Here is a 17,464-nt window from a genome sequence, read left to right as displayed (position 1 = left end):
TATTACATAGTTGACCCTTGCCTGAATACACACCGATCAGCCACAAAATTAGAACCACCTGCCTAATATTGTGTAGGTTCCCCTCGTGCTGCCAAAACAGCACAATCCCGCATCTCAGAATAGCATTCTGAGATGATATTCTTCTCATCACAATTGTACAGAGCGGTTATCTGAGTTACCGTAGACTTTGTCAGTTCGAACCAGTCTGGCCATTCTCTGTTGACCTCTCTCATCAACAAGGCATTTCTGTCCACAGAACTGCCGCTCACTGGATGTTTTTTATTTTTGGCACCATTCTAAGTTAAATCTAGAGACTGTTGTGCATGAAAATCCCAGGAGATCAGCAGTTACAGAAATACTCAAACCAACCCGTCTGGCACCAACAATCATCCATGCGATTATCTAATCAGCCAATCAGGTGGCAGCAGTGCAGTGCATAAACTCATGCAGTTACGGGTCAGGAGCTTCAGTTAATGTTCACATCAACCATCATAATGGAGAAAAAATTTGATCTCAGTGATTTGGACCGTGGCATGATTGTTGGTGCCAAAAACAAAAAACATCCAGCGAGGGGCAGTTCTGTGGATGGAAATGCCTTGTTGATGAGAGAGGTCAACAGAGAATGGCCAGACTGGTTCAAACTGACAAAGTCTACGGTAGCTTAGAATGCTATTCTGAGATACGGGTTGGCACTGTTTTGGTGGCACGAGGGGGACCTACACAATATTAGGCAGGTGGTTTTAATGTTGTGGCTGATCGGTGTATGTCAGTGTGGTTTTATTGTGTTCACTTGTTTGCACAACAACTGTAGCTAAAATAGTCACAAATTATTCTAATTTAAGAGTGTTTTGAAGTAGGCGTTCACACAAAACCACTGTTAGAGAAAACACACATTTGTGTAATTGGAATTTTGAATCCAGACCTTATAGTAACTGAGATATAGGCCTTAACAACTCCACCATGTGACAACTAGCCCCAGTCTCCCCAATAAATTTTGGTTTCACTCGCCAGCCTCTCTTTTATTACAAAATATTGATCCAAAAATATGTACTTACTCTGGGGACATAATAATGAAGCATCTCTGCTGTTAAAATCCGTCACACTGACGCTGGCAAATGAGAAATCTTGCTGTGAAGTGTTGTATTGACATTAAATTTCCCTACTTTCAGTTAATGCTTGACGAGCACTAATTTCTCCCAGTTTGACCTTCATTAGGGTTTACAAAAGGAAAACGCAATTGACGCACATCTGCACCAATGCAATACCAGTATTCTATTGTCTGGGTGAGGTTTCTGTACATTGTACAAATCATACAATGGCAGCAAACAAAAAGGACTGAATGGCTGGACCTCACTGAACAGAAATGCTGACAGAAAAGTCCATCAACAATATTTTATTTAGTCATCCATTCTAAGAGTATTAAGCCAGCAATGGACATTATTATAAAGCAAGTCTTAATATACATTATTGACATGGTGCAAACATTAGTACAAACAATAGAAACTGCATTCAACAATTACCTTTTATCAGAATCAGAATCAGAATGAGGTTTATTGCCAAGTGTGCTCATGTACACAAGGAATTATTTTTTGGTGATAGGAGAAAAAATCAAGTGCACACAGAACATTACAGTGAGACACAGAATATAAAACAAGGTAAGAGTACAAATAGACATACACACAAAAAAAAAAAAAATAGGACATATAACAGAGAATGGCATATGTACATGTGCAAGTGGTAAAATATGTGCAAGGTAGGGGTATGTACAGTTATTGAATTAAATATGAGTGAATTTACATATATAAGCATTTAAAATCTGCAGTCTTTCTCTTCCGGGTTAAAAAAACTCAGGAACATCCATGATGTCACATTGAGGTTGAGAAACATTGTTCAATCAAATGCTTTCTAGAACAAGAACGCACCCTCCCTCTACAACTGTTTAGCATATCTGGCTGTGTTCGAATTGGCCCAGATCATGCCTTCGCTGGGCACTTCGAAGGGAGCACAATCCATGCTGTAGGGTTGTTCCAAACAGAATTTCCAATAAGAATCACTTAAAAAGTGAGCTCTGACTGACCATTATCACCTTTTTAGCCATCTGAAGCTCTCACAATGGAATGTAATTGTCTTTGAAGGGGAATAGGTTTATTTAGATTTTTTGTGTGGCTTTAGGTTTCTTGGGATGTATAGCTTAAGTAAGTGTTCTTTACTCTTTATGCTTAGTGTTTTGTGATTCAAAACATGGATATATTGTCTTTTACTCTCAGCCTCGTTGTAAGCCAAGACCATGATGTGCTATGTGCGTTTGTGGGCTGGTTATGGATGAATGTTGTCAGTTAGATCATCGTTCGGTTTTCAAGTCTTTGGAAAGGCTGGCCGGTATTGAAATCGCTTCTTACTGTAAGTTTCCTCAGAAAGTGGCTCTTGCATGAGCAGCATGGTGGAAATGTGTGTGTTGCTGTAGCCTATTGGCTATTTTAAAAAATGTGTCATCCCCCACTTCCTGTTTAAGTAGGAAATACGTCAAAACACCAAATCGAACTGCATTCGTCAAGGCACTTCATGGAGACTTTAAGACTTCATCATATTTAATTATTTACAATTATGTGTACCCAAGGTAGTCATTTGTGGTTGACCGATATGGGGTTTTCAATAGCTGATAAAATTATGATGGATGGATCTATGGATGGATAGATAGACAGATAGATAGATAGCTAGATAGATAGATAGATGGAGTCTCTATAACATTGTAAGAAAAGAGTGGAGAGAAAATAGGAGGAGTGCAAGAGAAGAGCAAGACAAGGACGTAAACATGGTGACACAGCAGTCGAAGGAGGGAAGAGAGAGAGAGAGAGAGAGAGAGAGAGAGAGAGAGCTGGTAGACAGCATGACAGCTTCCTTTAAAGCAGTGCCCATCAGGAGAGTATTCCTGCATCTTCATGCCGCCACACAAAAAGCAGCTTTGCTGTTTGAAGTGTCTGATTCAATGGCATTCCCTGTCACAAGGTGCAAGGGGTTGTCAGCAGGGGTGTGACGATACACTTAGCTCACGAGATGAGACGATACATGATAGTGGGTTCACGAGAACAAGACGAGACGATATTTTAACACTATATACACTACCGGTCAAAAGTTTTGAAACACTTACTAATTTCAAACATTTAAGCATACGCCTTCAGATCAAAAGATTTTTATGATCATGAGAAACATTTCAGTCAAGCGTTTAAAAACTTTTGACCGGTAGTGTATATGACTGGAAAAATAGTCTTTTATTCGACTGAAAGTCACAAAATGCAAAACAATGCAGGTGCATTTTGAAATGTTTTAACTAATCATCTTGTAATGAATGTCACTTCAGTTCTACTTTCTGAGTATAAATTATCATATGCAGTAAAAGACAGAACAATATGCGAGCACTGTAAAAGGTTTTGCCACAAACTCAACTGACTGGCTTCTCTCCTGTATGATTTCACATGAGTCTCTTCAGACCTGGTTGATTTTAGTTGAGAGCTGCGGTGGTTCTGTAGGTGACTTTGCATAGTGCTTGTGTTAGCCGCGGTGTACGGCACTATTTTCTTACAATGCTTACATATTGGCTGTGTCTCGTTTGGAAGGCTGCGTCCTCCGGAAGTCACATTTGTCGGCCGCATACGTCATCGAGGCTGTCTCGTTTAAAAAAAATTTAATACATTTTTTTATTTGGGAATGCAAAAAAGGTTAACAATTGTATAAATGTAAGTTAATATACATAAAAGGCATTGACAACAGATAAAATATAAGAAAAAGAAAGACCAAAAAAACCAACAAACTTGAAACGAGACAGCCTCGATGACGTATGCGGCCGATAAATGCGACCTCCGGAGGACGCAGCCTTCCAAACGAGACACAGCCTTTGTTCGTGTCTTGTCTGTCACCCTGTCACCGTTTATTGTTTCCACCGGGTACCTAAAATGCTGCCACACAAACGATTTAAAAACCATGGCACGAGATCTCGTCACACCCCTAGCTGTCAGGCATTGTGAATTAGCTTATTCAGCGCAAGTGTGATTGTGTGTGGGCGCATGATGTGCCAGCATATTACTTTGTAAGTTGTACAGAAAGATATAAACTTTAAGTGTTTACACCTTAATAGTCCTGGAGGCTAAGCTAATGGAGTTCTTAGATTTGTTTCATTTAAATGCCAACTTAGTCTCAAGATGTTTGGCCAAAAATTTGCTATAGGAGAAATAAAACTGGTCTTCAAGTATTGGTTGAGAAATGGTTGACTTCCTGAAAATCTTTAAATCATTTTGATTGCTGACTTTGGTATCTCTGCAAATATGAATACGGATTGTGACATTGTTGAGATCTCTCCTGAAAATCCAGAGTAAACAAATGTCAGATTACTGGGGTCTTTTTCACAGGAGAAAAATCGAAATATTGTTCTCTGTGGAACAATAATGGGCATTTCAATGTAATCAGTATCAGTGGGTGTTTTCAAACCTGGATGGACGTTCTCAACTATCCAGTGAAAGTTGGGAATCTCAAAGTAGTAGGCAAATAATGTAAAGCGGTTTGAAAACGGCCACTCTTTGAAAATCGCCCATTTTTGCTCTGCAGAGACACAAATTTGAGAAGCAGGAGACTTCAGCAAAAGTCTCCATTTACCCCTCATTTAATATAATTGCTGTCTAGAAGAAACAACTGAGCTTTTAATGTGATATAATAAAATGTAATGATAGCAAATGAGACTTAAAATATAAAATTTATGAAATTAATAAACACTTACTTTACATAATATTTACTCATAATTATTTGAAATCAGAAAATGTACACTATCCACTAACAATGTACATCATTCCTCCAAGATTAGAACGGACACAAGGGGGAACAACACTTTTGTTAACTGGCCTATCAAGCATTTGTTAATCCAATAGTTTGTTGCAGATAATTTCATAATGGACAAATATCAGCCGATTAATCCAAAACATGATCAAACGGTAAGTCAACATGTTGCTACCATATGTTTCAGTACCCTGACATCGAGTCTATTCTGCCGAGTTACTGACAAGCGGCATCTCCCATCAGTCATTTTGGCATCAATTCAAATGTATTTACCATTTCATGTGGTGCGATTGATAGGGAGTTGGGCAAGAAGCCTTAGAAACATGGGTTCTGGTTCCATGGAAACCAGGAAGTATTCGCGTTCACATAATTAAGCGCGATTCGGAGATGACATTTTTCCCTAAGATTTCATTTTTACTCTACTGACGGTTTGGTTTAGGGTTGGGGTTAGGGCATATGGTTAATAAAATATGCATTCCTGTGGACTGTATTACATCATTTACAACTAAAAACAACTTGATTTACAACTCGCTTTTGGCGCCAATCTGTGGACACTGGAGCTCACACTTGCCCATACGTTTAACAACACTTCCTGCTTCAGCCACTGTGGGCAGTAGTTAGAATTTCAGTAACCACAGACTGATTTCAGCTGGAGAACTTTACAGTACCTACTGTCGGTGAATTCACAGAGAAATCAGTCTGAATCTGCCAGGCTTTCAAATTAAGGTCTAACATCATTTTACATCCAAAATGGTGAGCAGACACAAATAAGCATACTGTCGGCACAAAAACGTATTTAAATGCAGCGAGATAAAGTGTTCTTGGGTAAGGAGTGTGCAAACATGAAAACTGTAACAAAAAAACAAACCAATATTGCATAATGTTTTCGCTGTTTATCAGCTCTCAAATAATGCAATCTGCGATGAGGCTTATTGTTGCTCGACATAAGAGAAAGCCCCTTGCTGCCATCAGAGGGTCTCTGAATCACTGACTCCGACTGTCCTCAATGGAACGGCCAAGATGCCCATACATGGGCTTACCCGTGTTCAAATGACATCAGAAAAACTCTCCTCAACTAGTTTCAACTTATTACCTTCAGTCGGAAAAGAACAGCTGTTTCCGTGGCAACAGCAGAACGAGAGGGAGATAATGGCATGGAGAGGGAGAAGAGTGTCTGTGTGTGTATTTATGTATGTGTGTGTGTGTTTTGAAAGGGGGTGGGCATAGATGCAGACATACTGTTTTCGTCTGTAAACTTCCTGATTACAGGATGTTGTTTTGGCCGTTGAGAGAAAGACGGGGGTTTATTTTCTTGTTGAAAGTGTGAATGATCAAGTAACAATGTGTACGCAATAATAGGGCTATAAAAAGAAAGGAAGTGATCCATGCTGAAAAGAACAGCATGAATTTCCATGCAGGTTCAGGTGGGCTTATACTGGTTTAGTGCTGGCCTTGATGGTAGACAAGTATTTACATGTTGGTCACCAGCAAAACATAAAAATGTTATCATCAATTACTCACCCTCATTCACCTCGTCATTGTACAGTATGTAATAACCTGGTCTCAAAGAATCATGTTACTATACCTATTTTTGCAAAATGATTTTTACGTGGCTCATTGTACGTTGCACGGCAGTTTCCTTGCGAAATGAACACTAGAGATGCTACAACAATAACTTTTATTCACTTTCATACAAATCACGAGTAAAATGGCAGGTTATCAGTTCATAAACAATTTCTTTACACCCTTTTCCTACCCAGTATCTTATGACATGTAAATACTTTTACTTGTAAGGTTATAATATATTTTAACATTTGTATCACATTACCAACTACATTTACAAGCTTGTTCACGTGTCACTGAATTGCGCAGTAGTTCAAATGATAGAGCATTGCACTTGAGATGTAAAAGCCTGGGGTACGAGTCCTGAAGAGCCCGCAAGTCGACACGTGAGGTGAAAGTGTCATAGAAGCACCTCAAAATGACATGGTTGCTGCAGCAATTGCATTTTTCATCCAACATTTTCTTTTTATGACACTATCGGTTAGGTTTAAGGTTTAGGGTAGGGAGGTTGGTTTTGTTGATTTAAAACTCAATAGAACATTAACCTTTAAAAACCTCAGCTGTTTGGGAGAACATTTCACTCGCTTTTAGCACCACACAGTGGACATCTCACCTCGGAACTGCCACAATACGTGTAATGAACCAAGTAATATCATTTAGCAAAAACATCACCACAGTCCAATTGCTTTTCTTTTCTTTTTTTTTTTCTTTCTTTTTTTTTCTTTTCTCCCCTTTTTCTCCCCACTTTGGAATGCCCAATTCCCCGTGCACTCTAAAACCTTGTGGTGGCATAGTGAGTCCCCTCAATCCGGGTGGCAGAGGACAAATCTCAGTTGCCTCCGCGTCTGAGATCGTCAATCCGTGCATCTTATCACGTGGCTTGTTGTGCGCATTATCGTGGAGACATAGCGTGTGTGGAGGCTTAACGCTATTCTCCGTGGCATCCACGCACAACTCACCACGCGCCCCACTGAGAGCGAACCACATTATAACGACCACGAGGAGGTTACCCCATGTGACTCTACCCTCCCTAGCAACCGGGCCAATTTGGTTGCTTAGCAGACCTGTCTGGAGTCACTCAGCACGCCCTGGATTCAAACTCTTGACTCCAGGGGTGGCAGTCAGCTACTTTACTTGCTGAGCTACCCAGGCCCCCGTCCAATTGCTTTTCATGAGATCAGGCTCCAGCTATGCTAGTCTTTTCATTAGGGAAGTAGAAATATGAAAACCAAAGCTCGGAGTGGTAATCGTTGTAAAACGAAATCTCAAAGGTTCTTCGGGCGACACAAGCCACCCTTGTGCTTGTCACAGGTTTATCTTTAGCTGGTCTCCACAGTATAATGGCAAGGTTTGGTCTCCGCTCCATGGAAACAGTTGTCATGGCCTCTCGCTGTCTGCTTGGCACTGCTAATTGGCCAGTTATTTGTACAAGCGGCTCCTCCTTCATTGAAAGGCTCTGGCAGCTGTCATTCACAGACTAGATGCGAAACAGCATGCAGGAAATGCGAGTGGCCGGGTGCAAAATGGAAAGTCTCTCTCTTTCTCGCTCTCTCTCCCTCCCTCCCTCTGGGTCTCGATGAAATGAGTCTGCGAGTGTTGTGGGGGTGGCAGCAGGCTCGTTGAGGCCGCATGAAAGACTGCAGGCTGAAAACAGCGGTGACAAGCGACAGGGTTGTCACAGCAACAGTCGACCTCCTTCAACTCTGCATGTGCATGTGTTTGTCTCATTTTGTATTTGGGACTCTGTTGCTTCATGAATAGTGATAGAGTGATATATTGATATGTTCCTGTGAAATTGAACTATTTTCAAAACCAGTTTCAAAACCACAGTAATCACAAATTTGCTACTGAAAAATGAATTGGTGCTTTTATCCGAGAAATGAGTGGTTTTCTCTTTTTCTTGTCAAAAATTGTCTTGTTGTTTAATTAAGACAATTTAATAGACAGAGGCAAGTCTTTAAGACTGAATTTACACTGCAAGGCTTAATGCAAAGATCCCACAAAAATCCCTGATTCCCACGTTTACATTCAATTCAGACATAAATGAGTGCATTTACATGCACACCAATGTGCTGATAACTTCCCAAAAAACTTTGTATCTATTGTTTTATAATTTCAAACCTACACTTTTGCTTAAAGTGTTCTTGGGCTATTTTTTAAATAAATGACACTTAGTTTGATATTTGTCATGCAGTGACATCATGCATGTTTACATGCACACCAAAATGATGATAACTACCAAAAATCAGTGGTAACACTTTATAATAATGTTCCATAGTTGATACATAACTATGTAGAAACTAAAGCAGGACAAATTAACTCTAACTAACCCCAACTCTTCAGTCACTACTACTAACTAATATGGAAGAGTAATTAATTAGTTCATAGTTAATGGCAAATTGTTGACTGGGGTAGTTCATTATTAGATAATCAATAATTACTGAATATTTTATACATACTGAAATATTTTTGTTGATATTTGGATCATAAGAGTCACATAAACTCCCTTAGTTTAAAGAATAATCAAAGTAAATCAATGTACATCTTCTAAGGAGTTCTTTGGGCTATTAGGCTACAGTAGGTCCTGTTTCAGTTGCATCAGATGCAAGTGCTGACTTAGTCTGTATGACCATTTTTTTTCATGAGGGCATGTCTCATTAGGCATTGATTTGCCATTGCCAATTGGCTTGTAGTACGCTACCAACACAACAAAATTTCGAGGTGTTCATTTTGTGATAGATAACAACTTAGTAGTTATTTTAACTGATCAGTAGTTAAATGGTCGTTCTTCAGTACATATAAAATATTCAGTAATTATTGATTAACTAATAGTGAACTACCACAGTCATCAATTTGTCATTAACTACAAACTAATTAATTACTCTACGTAGTTAGTAGTAGTGACTGAAGAGTTAATGCTGTACTCTTAATTTATCCTGCATTAGTTCCTACATAGTTGTGTATTAACTATGGAACATTATTATAAAGTGTTACCAAATCAGTTTATTAAAAAATATCAGACAATTCTAGAAAAAAAAAAAAAAAAAAGAAAAAAAGACTGTTTTCTTCTTTTGATGACAAAACATTAACAGGCATGTGCACAACACTTGCACACACTGGATAGAGGTTAAGAACACCAATGAAGATATGTCCATAATATACTAAAGCATGGTAATGGGCAAAATTCTATGTGCTGATCGTTTTTTGTTTAAACTGTTCATGACCTAACCCTGATAAAGGAAAGCCAGTTAAGGTGTTTACATGACCTTACATGTTGTCAGCTTATTAAGCATAATTGGTCAAAGACTGTACATCTAAACATCCACAAGCTCTTAATTTGACTCAGATTTTGATTTGATTCATTTGGATCTATTTCAGTTATGTACATTTTGCTTACATATGAAAGAAAATCTCTCAACTTGGAACATTCTAAAAATATTAATTTTACACATTTTATATGGTCATTAGGTTTTCATTTTGGTCACATCTTAGCTTTGTAGAAATCTACAAACTCCATGTATTTCATCAATAATTATGATGTCTTGATCTGGGATATAATGTGTATATATATATATATATATATATATATATATATATACACACACACACACACACTCACTTAGTACTTTATTTAAAATACTATGGTCCTAATAAAGTGTCTGACGTGGTCTTCTGCTGTTGTAGCCCATCCGCCTCAAGGTTCGACATGTTGTGCATTCTGAGATGTTATTCTGCTCACTACAATTGTACAGAGTGATTATCTGCCTTTCTGTCAGCTCAAACCAGTCTGGCCATTCTTCGTTGACCTCTCTCATCAACAAGGCATTTCCGTCCGCAGAACTGCCGCTCACTGGATGTTTTTTGTTTTTGGCACCATTCTGTATAAACTCTAGAGACTTGTGCGTAAATATCCCAGGAGATCAGCAGTTACAGAAAATACTCAAACCAGCCAGTCTGGCCCCAACAATCATGCCATGGTTCAAATCACTGAGATAACATTTTTTTCCCCATTCTGATGGTTGATGTGAACATTAACTGAAGCTCCTGACCCGTATATGCGTGATTTTATGCACTGCACTGCTGCCACGATTGGCTGATTAGATAATCGCATGGATGATTGTTGGTGCCAGACGGGCTGGTTTGAGTATTTCTGTAACTGCTGATCTCCTGGGATTTTCATGCACAACAGTCTCTAGAATTTACTCAGAATGGTGGCAAAAACAAAAAACATCCAGTGAGCGGCAGTTCTGCGGATGGAAACGCCTTGTTGATGAGAGAGTTCAACAGAGAATGGCCAGACTGGTTCGAACTGACAAAGTCTACGGTAACTCAGATAACCGCTCTGTACAATTGTGTTGAGAAGAATAGCATCTCAGAATGCTATTCTGAGATACGGGTTGGCACTGTTTTGGCAGCACGAAGGGGACCTACACAAAATTAGGCAGGTGGTTTTAATGTTGTGGCTGATTGGTGTATATATACACACGTTTAATATTTACATACATAATTTGTACTATTTACAAGTATTTAGATTAGAGGTGTGAATCTTCACTGGCCTCACGGTTCGATTACAATTCAAAGGGTAATGATTCGATTATAAAACGATTCTCGATGCATCACGATGCATCTTGTCCTTCAATTTCTTTCTTTTTTCAGTTTCTTCTAAATTTATTTTTACTCTCTATTTTTTTCCCTTTCATCTTTTTATTTAACAGTTGTTTTAAAAAATCTGACCAAGTCACATTACATAAACTGGCATTTTACACTCAGTATGAGCTGTGAACAAAACATAGAACATCCACAAGATTAAATAAATTGTTCTATAGTTTAAAAGAGTATCTCAGTTTTTCAGTTTCTTTCTTTAGAATCTTATAAAAAATCTCATAAAAGCTGATTATATTATTTTTTTATTTTTAAGCATTGTAAATCATTTAATAGTATTCAATTATTATTTAAAATTAATCTATGCCATGCTATTCATTTTAATTTTTAACCACGACTGGAAGTTGCTGATTCAGGATGAGAGATATATCTGCTTCTATGAGAGTGCAGCTGTCAGTTTCTCCTCTCTTCACCTGCACAGGTGATAGTAAAGCAATTTAAATAGTGCAGTTGTTGCTGCAGAAATTGATCAAGTGTCTCGTATGCACTGTTCCATCTGTTTGCTCTGCAACTAGAGGATCGCCCGACCCTGTCGCAAAAGCTACGATGGATTCAAACCTTTATCATCAGGTGTGCGCACTGTCCTGACAAGCGAGTGACCGGCAATAAAGCAAAAGCCAATGAAATGGAGAGCGCGCAAGAGTAGAGAAAGGCATTGGGGGAAAAAAAAGAAAAAAAAAATGAAATGAAAACATCACCAACATCTCCCGAATGACCAGCCTCGTCATTATTGTCTTCTGTGTTTTCCCCCGTTGTGTGCAAATCAGTGCAATAATGGGTGCGAGCTCATATTTCATGTTGTTTGTTGGCTTGTTATCACAAATAAACTCTCCCATTGCTATTTGTGTGGGTTTGTGAAAGATTTTCGGTATCGTGGTTTCATTAGGGCACAAATGGTCATGTGTTTGATACAGTTGGTCTGCAAACGGTCCTGTTTGTGCACTTGACATTAGTGTATGCACTTAACTCGCGTCTTTGTTTCTACATCTGTCTTTGGCGCATGCCACTGCTCTGCCGTGATTTAAACTGAACTCAGAATCGATTCTGATTCTTTTGAGAATCGATTCAGAATCGTTTGAGTATGAATCGCAATGCATCGCTGAAATTATTTCCCACCCCACCTCTAATTTACACTGATATGTAGAACAAGCACTAAAACTGTATTGTCTCTTTAAGAATAGCGGCAGTTCAGTGAGCGTCGTGCAGAACTGTCTTGGTTGAGCGTATATAGTTATTTATTTATTTATAAGGGACCATGTACAATATTAAACATAAATGTTTCCACTTGATGCATTGTACCAGATTTAGCCTAAGGCTAAATTTCATCTGCAGTCCCCTGGCATATATTAACGAAAGCGGAGGCGCATGGATTTATAGCATCTGTGCTGTATGTGATTAGAATTACATTGGTCCTTTTTTGTTGTTTTTGATCAACAACTGACTGTAAAGAACAGAAAGGATATTAAAAGAGACATCATTCAATGACAAATGGATAGCATGGATCTTGTCTTTGGACTCACATTACACGGAACGAGTCAAACCAAATGTTTACTCTCAACACGCAGTGAAAGGATCTCGTTGCTGAACTTCTTCCCCACTATACAACTCAATTACCATCCCGTGTCTAATCACAGACATTTTTAGTCACATAGTGCGAAATTCGGTGGCATTTGCAAGTGATTTACCTGAATTATAGAGGTTTGCTCATAGAATAAAAGATCCATCTTGGGATTTAAGAATTGATATCAGACTGTTCAAATGAAGATTGTGATTAAACGGAAAATCAATATTTTTACCCAGACCTACTCACTTACTGTTTACATTAATACATTGCTAAGAAGGGTGTTTTGACCAAGACGTATAATTTGACCGTTTTAACGTTCATATATACTGTATAGGCATTATATCAGCCATCATCCACCATGCTCTCTAGATACCGCATAGGCATCAGCCATAAAAAAAACAATGTCGGTCGAGCTGTATTCAGGAGGGCTTTGTGTTTTCTTTTGTGTCAGTAAGATGTTAGCATATGTGTATGTGTGCATCTGTGTCTTTGCATAAATGTATTACACCCTGAGCTAAGGGGAGCAGAGAGAGAGAGAGAGTATTGCAATGAAAGAGAGAGACCAGCGAGGCAAAGAAAAAACAGAAATGATTCGAGAGAGTGACCTATATTCTTGAATCATTCTTCCCGACAGATCAGCACAGATGTTCCAACATTCCAAAAAGACCTGCCACCAAAACCAACCCTGTAACAATCTATTGTTTTCGCAATTAATGTGAAACATTGATTCCATTTAAAGGTGAAATGTGTCATTTCCACACCACTAACATCACCACAAGGAACTGCTAAAATAATGACTACTTTCAAATAATGTTTCCTGAACACTTCTCAAGTCTGCTATTGGCCAGATACTCAGAGAGCCCCGCTCCAAAGTCACACCATTGGTTGAGCCAATGTTGCTATGTTGGGCTGGTAGGGACACTCAAACAAACAGAGCAATATTTTGAAAGCACCACATAGTGACTTACTTAGCATTGTCTCTGCATATTAAGCTGAGAGTAGAAACTATTTAAATGTCGAAAAATTACACACTTCGCATTTAAAGTTTAAACATAAAGAATCAAGACATCCGTTGTAATATTACCTAAGATCCGACATATATACAGTGGCTGCTTTATAAGGGGGAAATACACTGCAGCAAAGGCAAGTGAATGATTACTCGGCTTTCTAATGGGTGACCAATAATGATTAAACAGAGCACTTTTAGCTGAGCGATTACTTTCCCTTTTAATCTCCTTGCGTGCAGGTGAGCGACTGCCTGAATGACTAGACCAGCGCTCTACACAATCGTTTCAGCATTAACCTGAATGGTCCAGCTTTGAAATGAGCAAAAAAGGTATGTAGAGAGAGCAAAGACTGTGGTGACCATGTAGAATGGAATTCGTGGTTTTGACAAAAAGGTCAGTGAAAATTAGACTTCCTTACAAACACAATGATCCTCCCATTAAGATGAATACCTAATTCTCAATGAACAAATATCAATGAGTCATCTTTAAATCAAGGGAAATAGCCACTGATCCTTACTCATTAAACAAGGGCCATTGCTGATCATTAGTGGTGTTTGCTAAGGTTTGGGGCAAAAATCTCATAGGGTTACATTAATTGAAAAACCAGAGCCATATTTAGGGACCAGAATATCATAGAGACTTAGGGATGGGCTTTTTGACCTGGGCCGGTAAGCAACCACCTAGCAATTACCCAGCAACGCCCTAGAAACCACCCACCCAAGCATTGTAGCAGCAACTTTTCCAAGGACAGGCACCACTTACATTTGCTTCAGAAAAAAATATGAATTCTCACTGCTTACTATTGGTTTAAAAAAAAAAAAAAAAAAAACTATTCTGAAATATTCCGTAAAAAGGAAAGAAAGAAAATAATTAAGTCTTATTATATCACCAAAAAGTATTTGACAACGGAATAGCTCTGTGTCTCCAAAGATGGTCAGTGGTGAAGTTGCTGCTGTAAATATCATGCATGAAGTTTGACATGAGATAAATTAATAAAGCAAGTTGACTTGCAGTTCCCTAAAATATATTGGAAGTAGGCCTGCCAGTCATGTAAACATTACTTCTGTTTGCCTAGTGAGAATATACAGAAATAACTTCTAAGACACTGAGTGAATCCAGCCTCATTCAAAGGAGTTTGACAGCAGTTAATAAGCTTTCAGTTTTACTATTAAATCCATGCAGTTAATGTTTCTCCTAAAAATTCTGAAAACTACATTGTAAGAGTGCTTTCATTGGTGTAATCGATGTAGGTTTGTTCAAATATATTAAAAATGTCTTTTCAATTGAATAAAACTAATTTTAATTGCAATATTATCACATTTTTAAAGGAATATTCCAGGTTCAATACAAGTTAAGCTCAATCAACAGCATAATGCTGATTACAATTGGAAGTGAATGGAGGCCAAGCTGTGAACATTAAAATACTCACTGTTTCAATAGTATAGCCACAAGACATAAAAAATATGCTTGTTAACATGATTTCAATATGATAAAATCACTTACTAACCTTTTCTGTGTAAAGTTATAGCAAATTTTACTTTGTTGCCATGATGACGTAACCACATAAACGACTGTAAAAACGTCAATTTAAACAACTTTACAGCTCAAATAATACACAAGTTTTAACAGAAGAATTAATGCAAGTGCTTTTATAAAATTATAAGCTTCACATTTCTGCCTTAAAACCCTGCAAAAATTGGCCCCATTCACTTCCATTGTAAGTGCCTCTATTTTTGCTGCTTCTTCTTTTTTTTTTTTTTTTTTTTTAGAAAAGGAAGGATGAGTCCAAATATTCTTTTTTTTTTTTTTGTGGTAATCAACATTATGCCACAAATGCTGCTGATTGAGCTTAACTTGTATTAAACCAGAAGTTAACTGGCAAATAATAAATAATTTAATGCAATAATGGCTTGAGACCTACTCTAATTACTGCATGGCCGTTAAAAGCTAAATTAAAACTGAGGAGTGATTGTATTCACATTCTACGGCTTTAAAAGGCAAATTGGACTGATATGTGTGGGTATGTTTAAGTCAGTGTTTCAAATGAGTCACTATCAATTCATTGTTTGACAGGAGAATAAATTTATATATACAAAGAACAGGCAGTATACTCTTCCTAGAATGGTTCCCTCCATGATCCCTGGGCCTCACCCTTTAGAAAGGCACCTGACCTCTCCTGTGTTCACTTTGACATTCATTAGCTCACAGTAGCAACCTGGCAACCTGTGGTTGATCACTACAGTTTAGAAGCCAAATTACGCACCATGACATTCAGAGCTGAACGCCTCACCAGTTAACATGAGCCACGTTCCCTCACAATGAGAGGAAAACCTCATTTGGTGTAAGAGAGATAACCTTTAAGGGAAAAACAGTCAATTGTTTACATATGTCGAGTTTCCCTCTGGAGACCACATTTGGGACTTGGTTAACGAGCACCAAGGGACTGGAAGGCGTCAGTAGAGTGCTGCAGCTCAAGCCTAGACAAGCCCAGTCAGAGAGACATTTTGTGGTTTGAGCTAAGCGGATGATAACCATTGAGTCCCCCCTCCAACTATAATCATAGGCTAATTGTCTCATTAACATCTGGCAGGCTGGCTTAGTGGCTTATTAACGTCAATTCACGCCAGTCGCTACAGACACGACATGTCCAACCATTGGTCAGACAGGTCTCGTGCGCAATCCCCCTCCCGCCGGCGGAAATGCAGAGCCAGTAAAGTTCAATGGGCTTAACTGAACGATATTCCGTACTACATGTGGCATCAATATATTATACACTGTAAAATTGTGGTATCCTGCAATTGTTATCTCAAGGAGCTATTTCTACTTGTTCTAACCTTTAAAATTGGTTTTGTTAGTGTAACCTAGTTGATTCTGATGTTAAATAGGCCTAATATTTTGGCTGGAATCAAACCAGTTAATTTAGACGTAAAAAAAATAAAGAGTAATTCATGTGGCAACATCTAAAATTACTAGTTGTATTCAATTAAAACAATCATTTAATTGGATTAAATTTAGGGTACGTTTAGCCCCGGGTATAAAGCCCCCCTGTTGCATGGGCTAAAGGCCCCCCATAAAACACACTGTTTTTCAGAAGCGGTGGGAATAGATTTGTTATGTAAAATGTTTAAAGTGGGCTCACATTGACTGATCCAATCACAATGGAGATTAATTTGTTTATAGAATACTTGAGATGTTCTGAAATGCCCATTTTGATTGAAAAGAACAGAAAATGGTTAACCCTTTTCTGAAGTGGTTATTTAAAATAAATATTATCTTAATATGTTACTCAAAAAAAAAAAAAAAAAAAAAAGCAAATTGCTGTCTCAGAAGTGTTTGCCTTAGTTGATGAATTTTGCCCTATAACCATTGCCCAAATATCTACACAATATCACTATAAGCCCCTGGGGGTCTTTTACCCCAAATGTGGGGACCTTTTACCTCAAGTGTGGGGAAAAATGCTCCCTTGCAGTGTTGGGTAAGTTACTCAAAAAAAAAAGTAATTAATTACTAACTATTAATTACATCTTCTACAGTGTAATTAGATTACTGTACAAATTACTCTGTCTGAAAAGTAATTGCATTACTTACTAGTTACTTTCTAAAACCCTTATCAACCTCGACCAGATGAAAAATATCACTAGACTTGAAATTGTTCTTTTAATTCTTTCAAATAAATCAGATAAAATCAAATAATTTATTAATGAACTAGCCAAAGAATTTAAGGGTGCAGCGCTGAATTAGATAACATATTTTAACATTAAACGTTAAATTTAGATTTTAAATTCACTATTGTTTTATATAGAATTGTTTTATTGTCTATACAGTATTTAACACAATTACATCA

The 17,464-nt window shown here is 38.0% G+C and overlaps 1 protein-coding gene across 2 annotated transcripts in view; it reads right to left on the bottom strand.

The window, feature by feature from the left end:
- Window positions 1-17,464, bottom strand: part of LOC127435988 (E3 ubiquitin-protein ligase znrf1-like) — a 51,957-nt gene that overhangs the window by 28,608 nt on the left and 5,885 nt on the right. The window lies entirely within an intron of this gene.

Source organism: Myxocyprinus asiaticus, chromosome 46 (genome assembly GCF_019703515.2).
Source record: "Myxocyprinus asiaticus isolate MX2 ecotype Aquarium Trade chromosome 46, UBuf_Myxa_2, whole genome shotgun sequence".
NCBI lineage: Eukaryota > Metazoa > Chordata > Actinopteri > Cypriniformes > Catostomidae > Myxocyprinus > Myxocyprinus asiaticus.
The sequence above is the reverse complement of the archived record's forward strand: the minus strand, read 5'-3'. Positions and strand labels throughout refer to the sequence as shown.